This window comes from Mustela lutreola, chromosome 5 (genome assembly GCF_030435805.1).
Source record: "Mustela lutreola isolate mMusLut2 chromosome 5, mMusLut2.pri, whole genome shotgun sequence".
In the NCBI taxonomy this organism is placed as follows: domain Eukaryota; kingdom Metazoa; phylum Chordata; class Mammalia; order Carnivora; family Mustelidae; genus Mustela; species Mustela lutreola.
Genome location: NC_081294.1, coordinates 44,936,231 through 44,950,725, shown reverse-complemented (window position 1 = coordinate 44,950,725; position 14,495 = coordinate 44,936,231).

Below are 14,495 nucleotides of genomic sequence, written 5' to 3'. Positions count from 1 at the left end.
TATATAAATGGGGGCATACTTTATGCATTGTTTTTGCAATTTACTTGTTTTCCCTGATTCTTTATTGTTTGCAGTGATCTTCCTATGTCAGCTGCTATAGATCAGGTAATAAATTATAAAGGTTGTATAATATTCCATGACATGGATATATTATAATTCACCTTCTAGTCATCTTATTGATAAGCATGTAGGTGTTGATACTTTTTCAATATTGTAAAGGATTTCAACAAATCTTACCCAGGAAGTCTGCGGGCATGGGGACTCTTTAGGATAATCATTGATTCCTCTCTATCTTGACACTTTCCATCCTATCTCATTTCCCTCAATGGATATAAAAATCAGGAACCACAACTTAATCCTTTGTGTACTCAGTATTTAATCACTATACAAACCCTAAAGAAATTACTGGACTTAAAAAAAAAAAAAAAAGCTTATCAAACCTGACGTCTGATTTTCCAAGTGACTTTTAGGCAAGTTAACTTTCCTTGTCCAAGCCTCTGTCTCTCCATCTGCAAAATAGGCCTCATTTTTTTCATTCAACAGATTTCAGATATTTACTGAGTACTGACTGTGTGTTGGATATTGTGTTAAGTGTGAGGAATACAGCTGTGATGTGGGAGTTGTCTTCTACTGGATCTGCTGTGTTCCCTTTCGGTTTTAACCTTCTTTGATGCTGTGATATTCTGCCATGCCTCTCAACCCCAAGTCCTAAGCAGGTTTGAAAATGAAAATAGTGTCACACACTCCCAGGTGCAAATCCTAAGGGCTCACCACTGAACATACGTACTGTGGGGATTATTAAAAGCTCTGTGCTGACAGCTGCTAAGGGCAAAGTTTCTGTGAGCAGGTTTCACTGTCAAAACACGTTATGAATTGGATAATTTCCTTTGTCCTGTGAAAACTCATTATGAACCCCTTTTAAAGAGCATGGGTTTCTCCAGTTAAGGTGATGGTAATTGAAAGGCATCTTCCTTTTTTACTGTCATTTGGGGAATGTAGAGTTTCCCAACTTTGCTAAACCCTATTCCTTGAGGTCAGAAATAGTAAAAATAGGAATAGTGAAGATAGGTAAGACTCCATACCATAGAGAATAAGGCAATAAACTCTTTAACCATCAAGGAAAGGCACAGGGGAGTCAGCATCCTGTGGTAGAAATAAAATCACACTGAAAAGGAAGGCAATACAGTATGGTGGTTGAAATCTCTGATTTTTTAACCAACTGTCCTGTTTTCTTTGTTTTATAAAATGGTAATAATACCACCTAACTCACCAATATTGATGTCATCAAAATAAGTGTATTACTATTGTAATGGGAGATGAAAACAACCTATTGCTAGTTTTATTTATGACATGGGCTCGTTTTAGGACCTTAGAAAAGACCTTTTCTTTTCGGGCACTGTTAAATATCATCTCTAGAAAAGGGAACAAAACCGCCATAGTGGGGCACCTGGGTGATATAGTTGGTTAAGCATCCAACTCTTGGATTTGGCTTATGTTGTGATCTCAGGGTCCTGAGATCAAGCCCCATGTTGGGATTCATTCTCAGTGTGGAGTCTTGAGATTCTCTCTCCCTCTGCCTCTCCCACTCGAGCTCTCTCTCAAAATAAATAAATAAATCTTTAAAAAAAACAAAACAAAGCAAAACTCAAAAAACGCCATAGCCAATTCCAAAAGCTCTGATGAGGCTCCAAGAAAGGGGTAAATGGCTACAAATGCATTTTATGACCTCAGTTAGGAACTGGCAATCAACCCAATGGCTCAGGTTCCACATTAGAAAGTTATGAATTGGAATATTTTCCCAGCATTTGAGGCTGATTGCCATCCCATAATTTTTCTTTAAAGATTTTATTTATTTATTTGGCAGACAGAGATCACAAGTAGACAGAGGCAAGCAGGGGGAGCAGTGGGAAGCATGCTCCCTGCTGAGCAGAGAGCCCGATGCGAGGCTTGATCCCAGGACCATGAGACCATGACCTGAGCCGAAGGCAGAGGCTTAACCCACTGAGCTACCCAGGTGCCCCGCCATCCCATAATTTTATTAGGAAATGAAAAGGCAGCTGAGAGTAGGGCATATGACCACCTAATTAGATTCACTTTCTGGTCCATTCATTCACATATCTGAGCATCTACCAGGTAACATTCAGGTTCTAGGGAAGTACAATGGTAAGTAAAAGGGAATGAGACTTTGCTTTCATGGAGCTGGGTTGAATGGAGGGCAAAGGTACTGATCAAGTGATCACAAATAATCATTAGAAACTGAAATGAGTACTATGCTGAAAGAAAAATAATAATAATAAAAAAAACCCACACCACAAAAACAAGGGAGACCTAATTTTAATCAGGAGTTCTGAGTGTGTGGAAGACCACAGTGTTAAAAAGGGTTGAAGATTGCACATAAGTGGTTATTAACCCCTTCCCCATACAACTCAACTACTACCTCCTTCCTGTATTGTATTATTTAAGAAATATCCAGTTAGGATATAATACATAGAAAATAACTCTAATTTTGTATTTAGATAGTTTGGCATTCATTGACCCCTTCTTATGTGCCAAGAGGTATTCTAAGTACTTTGCAAGTATTAACATTTACTTCTCAAAAACAAAACAAAACAAAAAACAACCTCCTGCTTTTTAAAATTCCTGCTTCTCAAACAAGGATATGGAGGGGCAGGAGTCACAAGTTCAAATTCTGTCTTCCTCTTAGGGAGAGTGAAACTTGAGCAGTGACTTATAGCGTCATCTCTGTGCTCTGTATCATGGAGGTTGGAGTCCCAGCCATTATTTAGGGTTGGCACAAAGATCATGTAGAGTAATAAATGTGCTTCTGTATATTAAATCCTGTTCACAGCAAAGGTTATTATTTGGGGCATTCAGGGCATAGTACCACAAGTTGGTATTGGATGCCCATAAGCATTGTTCTGCCAACATTTGTAGCAAAAGATTTGTCAAGCTTGCCCCTCCCCATTACTATATATTTATGTCATAGTATTCCAAGATCTTCTCACTCATTTCTGGGACATTTGAAACTGCAGTGGTAATTGGAGAGGGCACTCAGCATCACTGAATTTGTATATGGGGGCAACTTTGCTGAGTGGGGGGCAGGGGGATGCCTTATGTCACTATATAATTCTTGATCGAATTCCTTCTAAAATACTTGTGTAACTTTATCCCGTGTAATATAAAGGGGCTAAAACCATGGTTCTGAGCATCCAAGAGTGCTGACTGTGTGTATAAAGCCTAGGCAAGGGGCTAACGCAATGGGCCCTTCGCTGAGGAGCTGATGACAGCAGAACCAAATCCATGTCTCCTTAGAAATGGAGCCGAATCAAAATTGATAACATTATCAGGAATATACTTCATACCATCACCTGTGATTGTTTCTGACACCCTTTCTCTAACACAACATGAAGACCTTCGATCTGACATCCCCCAAATTATCCTGGCTCCTCCCACAGGCTGAAATAGGGAAAGCCACATTAGATACATGTTCCCAGTTTTGAATTTGTTGAGAGAGAAAACAAGGGTGGCTTATCGGGGGTCACACTCTTGGTCACTGGGACTCTTAACAGATCAGGAGTGGGGGTACCCAGAATGATATCCATGTCCTGATTCCCGGACCTGAGACTACGTAATCTTGGCCGGCTCCTAAAATGGAGAGATTATCTTGGATTGTTCAAGTGGGTCCAAGGTCATCACAAGGGACCTTTTAGGAGAGAGGCAGAGGGGTCATCGTGACAGAAAGAGATGCATCAAAGGAAGCAAAATTCAGAGAGATGCAGCCTGGAACCAAGTAATACAGGCAGCTCTAGCTTCTGGAAAAAGCAAGGAACAGATTCTCCCCTGGACCCTCCATAAGGAATGTAGACCTCTATATTTGAGTCCTTGTAAAACCCACCTCAGACTCTGACCTCCAGAACTGTAACTAAATCAGTGGGTGGTGTTGTTTGCAGCCACTAAATGCGTGGTAATTCCTCCCAGCAGCAATAAGAAATGGCTTCAGTGGTCTGTAAGGACAGTCTGGGTCTACAAGAGGGAGATGAACACAGGGAAGGCAAAGTCAGCACTCAGAGGGGGTAGGAAAACCTGGTTTAACCTGAGCAGGGTTAATGGGCTGCACCACCATCATCTGGAGGTGAGAAAAGTGCAACGAGATGGCTACATACCTGTGTGCCTATGTTTCTGTCAACTTGTTTGGCACCAGCCAACTCCAATCTGCCAGTCAGCGACTCTCCTGATGTCCTGACTGCTGAAATCAGCAGACTCCCTTTGTACACGGCAGTGTCTCATAAGCACGAGGTCTGTCTCGTCAAGTCTTTCTCTTAGGTTCCCAGGAGCTCCAACTATCTTTAAAGGCAGGAATTTGATTTAATCCAAATTAGGAAGGTGATCGGATCCTCTTTATTTCTCTTCCTTTTGTTCTCCTTATGGCTTTAAGGTTTATTTATTTATTTATTCATTTAAAGATTATTTATTTATTTGATAGAGAGAGAGAGAGCACAAGCAGGGAGAACAGCAGACAGAGGGAGAGGAAGAAGCAAGCTCCTCACTGAACAGGAAACCTGATGCAGGACTCAATCCCAGAACCCTGGGATCATAACCTGAGCCAAAGGCAGATGCTTAATGACTGAGCCACCCAGACTCCCCTGGCTTTAAGGTTTAAATAACAATAAAAATTACAAAAGTTTTAAACTACATGAATATATACAATAACATGAAACACTCACTTTTTAATTTAATTTCTTTTCAGTGTTCCAAAATTCAGTGTTTATGTACCACACCCAGTGCTCCATGCAATACGTGCCCTCCATAATACCCACCACCAGACTCACACAATCCCCCACTCTCCTCCCCTCCAAAATCCTCAGTTTGTTTTTCAGAGTCCACAGACTCTTATGTTTCATCTCCCACTCCGATTTCCCCCATCTCCCTTCTCCTCTCCATCTTCCCATGTCCTCCATGTTATTCCTTATGCTCCACAAGTAAGTGAAACCATCTGATAATTGACTGTCTCTGCTTGACTTAGGTCACTCAGCATCACACAGCTCATCTTACACATCCTGCTAATTTTTTTTTTCTGTAACTTGTTGGTACCTGTAGATCTTATAAAAACCCATTACATCCTGTCCATGAAATCTGTGTACCCTAGTGTATTTGTTTCTCTGCCAATGGACTTGTGAGTTGCTTCTGACTCTTCAGTTATACGTCGTCTGCAGTGTGGACTTATGAACGTCTCTGCACTGTTCCAACAGGACAGAGCTTTACAGGTGGGGTTGCTCCATCAAAGATTGTATGTTTAAGATGGTAGCATTTGCTAATTGCTCTGCGGCAGGTTTCCCTGATGTACATTTCCATTAACAGTCCTTTTTATAAAAGAACCATTTCTCGACACCCTTAAGATTGTACCCTGGGTATGATCCATCTTTTTAATATTTGCCAATCTGATCTGTGAAAAATGCACTCTGGTTGTTGCTTGTATTTGCATTTCCCTGGTTAGGAATGAGCTTGAGCATCTTATACATTCATCAGTCATTTATTTTTTTTTCTTCCTGTGTGAGTGGGATCCATTTTAAGTGGGCTCGGCAAGGAGTTGTCAGGCAGTGTCTGAGCTGCAAATCAAGGCCTTGCAGCCCAAGGCTCAGACTCCAACACCTTTCTGTGATATTTATAGAGCAGCATGCATACCTGGGAAAATGCTGGGTCTATTTTAAACCTGCCAGGAAGAGGAAGAGTATCAATTCCATTGGCATGCTTATTCTTCTCCCATTCTGTCAATTGTAACCTTTGGCATATGCCTTCTCAGTTCCCATTTTGTTTCCTCCTTTATACAATGAAAAGCCTGGGGAAGGTGACAGATCTGGTCTGTTTTGCTCTCAAACTTTTAGGTTCTAAAAAGCATTGATCAAATGACCACCAATTCTTGCCAAGAACCAGCCTGCAGCAAAATTATCAAGTCAGTCCAATTGGGCTTTCATAGTTGCTGATAGTGACAGAGAATGCAAACTATTGTTCTAGGCAGAGCAGCCCCATAGAAGTAGAGAATATAGAGTACAGAACTATGGCAGAGGTAGAGTAATATGGAACAAGGCTAGAGGGCATAGTGAGAGCTGACCCACAAAGGCCTTTTGGACCACGTTACAGATTTTGTTCTATTTCCAAAAGGCAAAGAAGAATCACTGGGTTGGTAGGGCTTTAAAATGAGGGGGGGGGTGATCCTATCTAAGTTGCCTTGTAAAAATACCACTCTGACTGCGGCACTGAGAATGAATTGGGGGGTAATCCAAGAGCATACAGTGAGACCGTTAGAAGGCTCTTATCAACCACACAAGTGCGAAGACCCACCTTTCCCCATAAGACTTGGGTAAGATTCACAGATACACTCCCTGTACCACTGTTCTGCCTCTGACAGGCCAGGCACCAATCTCCCAGCTTCCTGTTCTTCACCTTCTCAATGATCAGCTGAACAAAGCCTCCCCCAACTTACAAATCTGGCTTCGTTCCATTAAGACACAGGATAGCTTACAACAGTGCCCACTACTGAGGCCATCCAGATGTCCCCAGATTCTTCATCTCCCGTGGGGCTGCAGCCCTTTCTGGTCCCATGCTTGATTCATGACCCCTCCCTTCCCAGGCCTGGGCTCCCCCCTCAAAATCCTGCCCATCCTTTCCAGCTCACTTCCTCCCGGTGTCTCCCTGGTATGCTTGGATGCAGCAGAAGACAGACCAGGGAGGTGGTATTGGAAATTGAGAGAAGTAGAAAGGTTTAAGAGGTATTTGCCCCAGTGAGTTTGTTAAATTGACTGGAGAGGCAGACACATGGAAAGAGGGTGTAAGGTGCTTAATACTGGTAAGCAAACATCTGATGACCATGCTTTTCTCTCAGTTCTAATCCACCTTAGGCAAGGACTACTGTACTTCCAGCAACTGGCCCAGAGTGGGTGCATAGCAAAGATCTATTCGGTAAGGGAATGGCATGGCTAAAAGAAAGGTTCAGAACAGCAGGCTGTCTCTGCTCATTGGTGAAGTTTCAGAAGAGACATGAGCCTGGTGCTGGTCTTTGAGAGGTGTGCAGAACGCTGTCACCATCTACCCTAATGCAGCCATGAACTTTACATTTGCTTTACATACTGAGAAACAGCTTCAGTGGACTACTGCCCAGTTGTTACTGATATAATGACGGGTGAAGTGAGAGCTGGAACCCCCATCTGTGGGTCTTTGAAGCCTTCCTTCTTTTGACATTGTTTTGGACTTAATACAATAGAATGTCAGGATAAGATTAGTCTACCCAGGGGAGATGATTTTCCAAGTACATGAAGAGAGAATAAGCTCCAGAGGAAGAAGACTTGCCTCCTCTCGTATTGTTAATTTTCAGATTTTTAGTTTTTAGTTACCATATATTAAACAGTTAGTACATGCCTCTCAGGTCACTCTCCTCTTAGAGAGAATCCCATTCAACCACCATGACCTAGTTAGATAGCAGTATCATTATCCCCATTTGAATTAATTTAGCAAACTGAGACTCAGGCAAAACAGTGTTGAAAACTGAGTAAGAAATAGGAGGCCCAATCATTATTTGAAGCCAGGTCTAATTGCAAAGCACTCATCCCAAAAGGCTACATGATTTGACTTGAAGGCCAAGGTCAAGGGTATTTAGGAAGAAGGAGTGTAATTACCTTGACTGAAGCCAGGCTCAATATCTGTGTATCTAGAGCATGTTTGGCTCATTTTATTTTTCTTTGGCCATGGTATGACATATACATTCCCAAATCGACTGTAGGAGCTTCCAAATGCTTTCTTATCTGTTGAAATTTACTATCTAAAGACAGCATAGCATAAGAGTATGACTGGGAATCTATTCCTGTTTTCTCTATTGCAAGCTCTGTGACCTCCCTAGGTATTATTTCAGATTTTTGTGCTTGAGTTTTGACATTTGTAAAATGAGGATAATAGGAAAACATCCCTCATAAAGTTGTTGTGAAGAGTTAATAAGCAACCTGGCACAGGGTAAGCATTCAGTATAGAATGTTAGCTATTCTTCTCTTTCCAGGCTGTCCCAATAGCATTTACCCAGTCAATACTAAAAAAATATTTATTGAAAGTCTACCATATGTCATATATTGCACTAGCTGTTAAGAATACAAGGGCCTTCTGGTTATCTGTTTGTGCATAACAAATGATGTGCATAACAAATGATGGCTTAAATCACATTTTATTATATCCCATGATTTTGTGTGTCAGAAATTTGAGTGGGGCTTGGCTGGGCAATTCTTCTGGTATTCATTTGGCAGCTAGCTTATTCTGGAAGGTCCAAGATGGTTTTGCTCACATTTCTGGAACCTTGGTAGGGGCAGCTGGAAGACTGTGCTCATTGAGGCTCTTCAGTTTCTCTATGTATCTTCAAGGCCTCCCTCACAGTCTCTTTGGTAAGAGGTCATGAGGCTAGTAGGAGGAGGAGCCGAAACTTAAACCCAAGTGGATAAATCCAGAAACCAGTCCTATATACTTGCAACCTAACACACTACTTTAAAAGTAAACCTCCTTGGCACTAATTTCTGGGTTTACATACAATGTCCAGGCCATCTTTAGTGGGGAAGCATATCACTGGAGTTAAGAATATTGAGTTCTGGACCCCCTTCAGTTGCTTTCCAGCCATGTACCCGTGGACAAGCCACTTCCCGTCTCAGGCCTCCTTGTCTCCATCTATAAAAATAAAAGCATCTTCAACTCCTGCCTATTTCTCAGGTTCACTTGGAGGACTATATTTGTAGCAAAAATATCACAGGGAGTTGGGAGACCCCGTTCCTAAATCTGACTCATCTCACTTAGACTGTGCTGTTGGACAATTCTTTCTCCATTTCTGGAACGCAGATTTTGTGAAATATTCTTGACAGATCCTTTCAATTCAAATTTCAGAGAAGATATTGATAAAAACACATCAATCTAGAGTCTGTTAAGCTGAAAGAGAGAATTGCCGTAGTTAAGAGTAAGTATGGGGTGGAATGTGCTAAGTGTGTCTCTGTGAGAGGCAGATCCACCCTTTCTCAGGATGAGCATCTTATAACTGGCCAGAGCTATGGATAGCATTGCGGGCTTACATCGGAACAAAACCAGATGCCCAAAGCAAATAGGACTGCACTGATGATCTTAGCCTGGTACCATGGAATAATCAGCAACCCATTATCCACTAAGAATCTATATACAACTTGGGGCGCCTGGGTGGCTCAGTGGGTTAAAGCCGCTGCCTTCGGCTCAGGTCATGATCTCGGGATCCTGGGATCGAGGCCCACATCGGGCTCTCTGCTCAGCAGGGAGCCCGCTTCCCTCTCTCTTTCTCTCTCTCTCGCTGCCTCTCCATCTACTTGTGATCTCTCTCTGTCAAATAAATAAATAAAATTAATTAAAAAAAAGAATCTATATACAACTTGATATCATAAGTACCAAGTTTATAAAATCATTGGCTGAGCCATTTGGGTAACACATATTGGAAATTAACCTGATACCTTGACTAATTGTATTTAAATAAAAAAAATTTACCTGATATCGAAACAACTTATGTGCCTAGTGAGAGATAAGGAAGATGTAGCTTATGGACATATGCATGGAATATTATGTAGCCATAAAAGAGATGGGATCATGCCATTTGTGATAAAATGGATGGATCTAGAGGGTATTTTGCTAAGGGAAACAAGTCAGATTGAGGAAGATGAATACCATATGATTTCACTCATATGTGGGATCTAAAAAATTAAAAAATGAGTAAACAAAAAGCAGAATCATACCTATAATATATAGAGAAAAAAACTGATGATAGTTGGGGAGGGGCATGGGCAAAATGGATGAAAGGGAGTGGAAGATACAGATTTCCAGTCATGAAGTTCCAAAGTCATAAGAATGAAAGCATAGCATGAGGATTATAGTCGGTGTATGAGGATAGATGGTAGCAACGCTGTACTGAGCACAGCATCACTATAGAGAAATTGAATTGCTCTGTTTTACAGCTGAGACTAACGTAACATTGTGTGTCAACTATGCTCAAAATAATAATAATAATAATAATAATAATAATAATAATAAAGAGTAGTCCAAATCTTAAGTTAAATAATGAATGATAAAATATATTTGAATCAGTTATTATAAATAAGGGGACTTTTAGAAAATTTATTTCGGTATCTCAGATATCTAGAACAGGCCCTAGCATGTAGTCAGTACTCAAACATGTCACTGAATAAAATAAATAATTAGTGTTTTATGGAAGCATCGTTGAATTCTATCCATTATCCATGTAATGGGAGTCTTTGAATTCCTGCTTTTTAAAAAATTTCCAAATATTCTACAGTCTTTAATTTTTCTTTTTGAAATTAGTTATTGCCCATTTCTTTTTATTTATTTATTAATTTTTATTAACATATAATGTGTTATTTGCCCCAGGGGTACAGGTCTGTGAATTATCAGGCTTACACATTTCACAGCACTCACCACAGCACACACCCTCCCCAGTGTCCATAATCCAGCCACCCTATCCCTTCCCTCTCCATCCCCCAGCACCTGGTTGGATTTGTGAGATTAAAAGTGTTTTATGGTTTGTCTCCCTCCCAATCCAATCTTGTTTCATGTTTTCCCTCCCTATCCTCCATGACCTCCTGTGCTGTCTCTTAAATTCCTCATATCAGAGAGATCATATGATAATTATCTTTTTCTGGTTGACTTATTTCAGTCAGCATAATACCCTCTAATTCCATCCATGTCATTGCAAATGGCATGATTTCGTTTCTTTTGATGGCTTTATAGTATTCCATTGTGTACATACATGCCACATTTCTTTATCCATTCATCTATTGATGGTCATCTAGGTTCTTTCCATAGTTTGGCCATTGTGGACATTGGTGCTATGAACATTCAGGTGCACGTGCCCCTTTGGATCACTACATTTGTATCTTTAGGGTAAATAACCAGTAGTGCGATTGCTGGGTCATAGCATAGCTCTATTTTCAACTTTTTGAGGAACCTCCATACTGTTTTGCAGAGTGGCTGCCCCAGCTTAACAGTGTAGGAGGGTTCCCCTTTCTCCACATCCTTGCCAACATCTGCTATTTCTTGACTTGTTAATTTTAGCTATGCGGACTGGTGTGAGGTGGTATCTCTATGGTTTTGATTTGTATTTCCCTGATGCCCTAGTGATGCGGAGTGCTCTTTCATGTATCTCTTGGCAGTTTGGAGGTCTTCTTTCTCAAAATGTCTGTTCATGTCTTCTGCCCATTTCTTGATTGGATTATTTGTTCTTTGGGTGTTGAGTGTGATAAGTTCTTTATAGACTTTGATACTAACCCTTTATCTGATATGACATTTGTGAATATCTTCTCCCATTCTTTGAGGTGTCTTTTGGTTTTGTTGACTGTTTCCTGGCCAAAGCCCAGCAAAGGAAACAGCCCTTTTCTGTCCCAGTAGTTCATTTTGCCCTTGCTTCCCTTGCCTTTGACAATGTCTCTAGGAAGAAGTTGCTGCGGCTGAGGTCGAAGAGGTTGCTGCCTGTGTTCTTCTTAAGGATTTTGATGGATTCCTGTCTCACATTGAGGTCTTTCATTCATTTTGAGTGTGTTTTTGTGTGTGGTATAAGGAAATGGTCCAGTATCATTCTTCTGCATGTGGCTGTCCAATTTTCCCAACACCATTTGTTGAAGAGACTGTCTTTTCTCCATTGGACATTATTGACTGATTTGTAGCAGATTCATTAACCATAGAGTTGAGGATCTCTTTCTGGGCTCTCAATTCTGTTCCATTGACATATGTGTCTGTTTTTGTGCCAGTACCATACTGTCTTGATGACAGCTTTGTACTAGAGCTTGAAGTCTGGAATGGTGATGCCACCAACTTTGGCTTTCTTTTTCAACATTCCTCTGGCTATCAAGGTCTTTTCTGGTTCCATATAAGTTTTAGGATTATTTGTCCCTTTTCTTTGAAGAAAATTGATGGTATTTTGATAGGGATTGCATTAAAGGTATAGATTGCTGTAGGTAGCATAGATATTTTCATAATATTTGTTCTTCCAATCCATGAGCATGGAACATTTTTCCATTTCTTTGTGTCTTTGTGACACAAAGTTGTGAGTTCTTTATAGTTTTCTGAGTACAGGTTCTTTGCCTCCTTGGTTAGGTTTATTCTTAGGTATCTTAGGATTTTGGGTGCAATTGTAAATGGGATTGACTTCTTAATTTCCCTTTTTTCTGTCTTGTTGTTGTTGTAAAGAAATGCAACTGATTTCTGTGTATCGAGTTTATATCCTGACACTTTTCTGAATTCCTGTACAAGTTCTAGCAGATTGGGAATGGAGTCTTTTGGATTTTCCACATAAAGTATCATACCATCTTCAAAGAGTGATAGTTTGACTTCTTCTTTGCTGATTTGGATGCCTTTAATTTCTTTTTGTTGTCTGATTGCTGAGGCTAGGACTTCTGTTACTATGTTGAATAGCAGTAGTGATAGTGGACATCCCTGTGGTATTCCTAACCTTAGGGGAAAGCTTCTCAGGTTTTCTCCATTGAGAATGATACCTGCTGTGGGTTTTTTGTACATGGCTTTGAGGATATTGAGAAATATCCTTGAGAAAGGCTTGTATTGCTACACCTACCCTGTGAAGAGTTTTGATCAAGAAAGGATGCTGTACTTTGTCAAATGCTTTTTCAGCATCTATTGAGAGTATTATATGGTTTTGTTCTTTCTTTAATTAATGTGTTGTATCACATTGATTGATTGATGGATGAACCATCCTTGCAGCCCAGGAATAAATCCCACCTGGTCATGGTGAATAATCCTTTAGTGTACAGTTGGATCCTATTGGCTAGTATTTTGGTGAGAGTTTCTGCATCTGTGTTCATTAAGGATATTGGTCTGTAATTCTCTTTTTTGATGGGGTCTTTGTCTGGTTTTAGGATCAGGGTAATGCTGGCCTCATAAAATGAGTTTCAAAATTTTCCTTCCATTTCTATGTTTTGGGACAGTTTCAGGAGAATAGGTAGTAATTCTTTTTTAAATGTTTCGTAGAATTCCCCTGGGAAGCTTTCTGGCCCAGGGCTCTTGTTTGTTCATAGATTGTTGATGACTGCTTCAATCTCTTTACTGTATATAGGTCTGTTTCTTCCTGGTTTAGTTTTGGTAGTTTATGGGTCTCTAGGAATGCATGCATTTCTTCCAGATTGCCTAATTTGCTGGCGTATAGTTGCTCATAATTTGTTCTTATAATTGTTTGTACTTCTTTAGTGTTGGTTGTGATCTCTCCTCTTTCATTCATGATTTTATTAATTTGAGTCCTTTCTCTTTTCTTTTTGATATGTCTTGCCAGTGGTTTATCAATCTCATTAATTCTTACAAGAACTAGCTCCTAGTTTTATTGATTTTTTTCTACTGTTCTTTTGGTTTCTATTTCATTGATTTCTATTTCATTGATTTCTGCTCTGATCTTTATGATTTCTCTTCTGCTGGGTTTAGGCTTTCTTTGTTGTTCCTTTGTTGTTCCTTTTCTTTGCAGCTCCTTTAGGTGTAGCATTAGGTTGTGTACTTGAGACCTTTCTTGTTTCTTGAGAAAGGCTTGTATTGCTATTTAGTTTCCACTCATGTCTGCCTTTGCTGTGTCCCATAGATTTTGAACAGTTGTGTTTTCACTTTCATTTGTTTCCATGATTTTTTCAATTCTTTAATTTTCTGGTTGACCTATTCATTCTTAAGTCGGGTGCTCATTAGCCTCCATGTATTTGAGTTCTTTCCAACTTTCGTCTTGTGATTGAGTTCTAGTTTCAGAGCATTGTGATCTGAATATATGAAGGGAATGATTGTAGGCTTTTGGTACCAGTTGACACCTGATTTGTGACCCAGGATGTGATCTATTCTGGAGAATGTTCCATGTGCACTGGAGAAGAATGTTTATTCTGTTGCTTTGGGATAGAATGTTCTGAATATATCTGTGATGTTCATCTGGTCCAGTGTGTCATTTAAAGCCTTTATTCCCTTGTTAATCTTTTACTTAGATGATCTGTCCATTTCAGTGAGGGTGTTGTTAAAGTCCCCTGGTATTATTGTGTTATTGTCAATGTGTTTCTTTGATTTTGTTATTAATTGGTTTATATAATTGACTGCTCCCATATTAGGGGCATAGGTATTTGAAATTGTTAACTCTTCTTGTTGGACAGACCTTTTAAGTATGATATAGTGTCCTTCCTCATCTATTATTATAATCTTTGCCTTAAAATCTAATTTATCTGGTATAAGGATTGCCACCCCTGCTTTTTTTTGATGTCCATTAGTATGGTAAATTGTTTTCCATTCCTGTCCTTTTAATCTGGAGGAGTCTTTGGTCTAAAATGAGTTTCTTATAGACAGCATATCGATGGGTCTTTTTTTTTTTTTTTTAAAGATTTGTTCATTTATTTGACAGATTACAAGTAGGCAGAGAGGCAGGCAGAGAGAGAGGGGGAAGCAGGCTCCCCGCTGATTAGAGAGCCTGATGC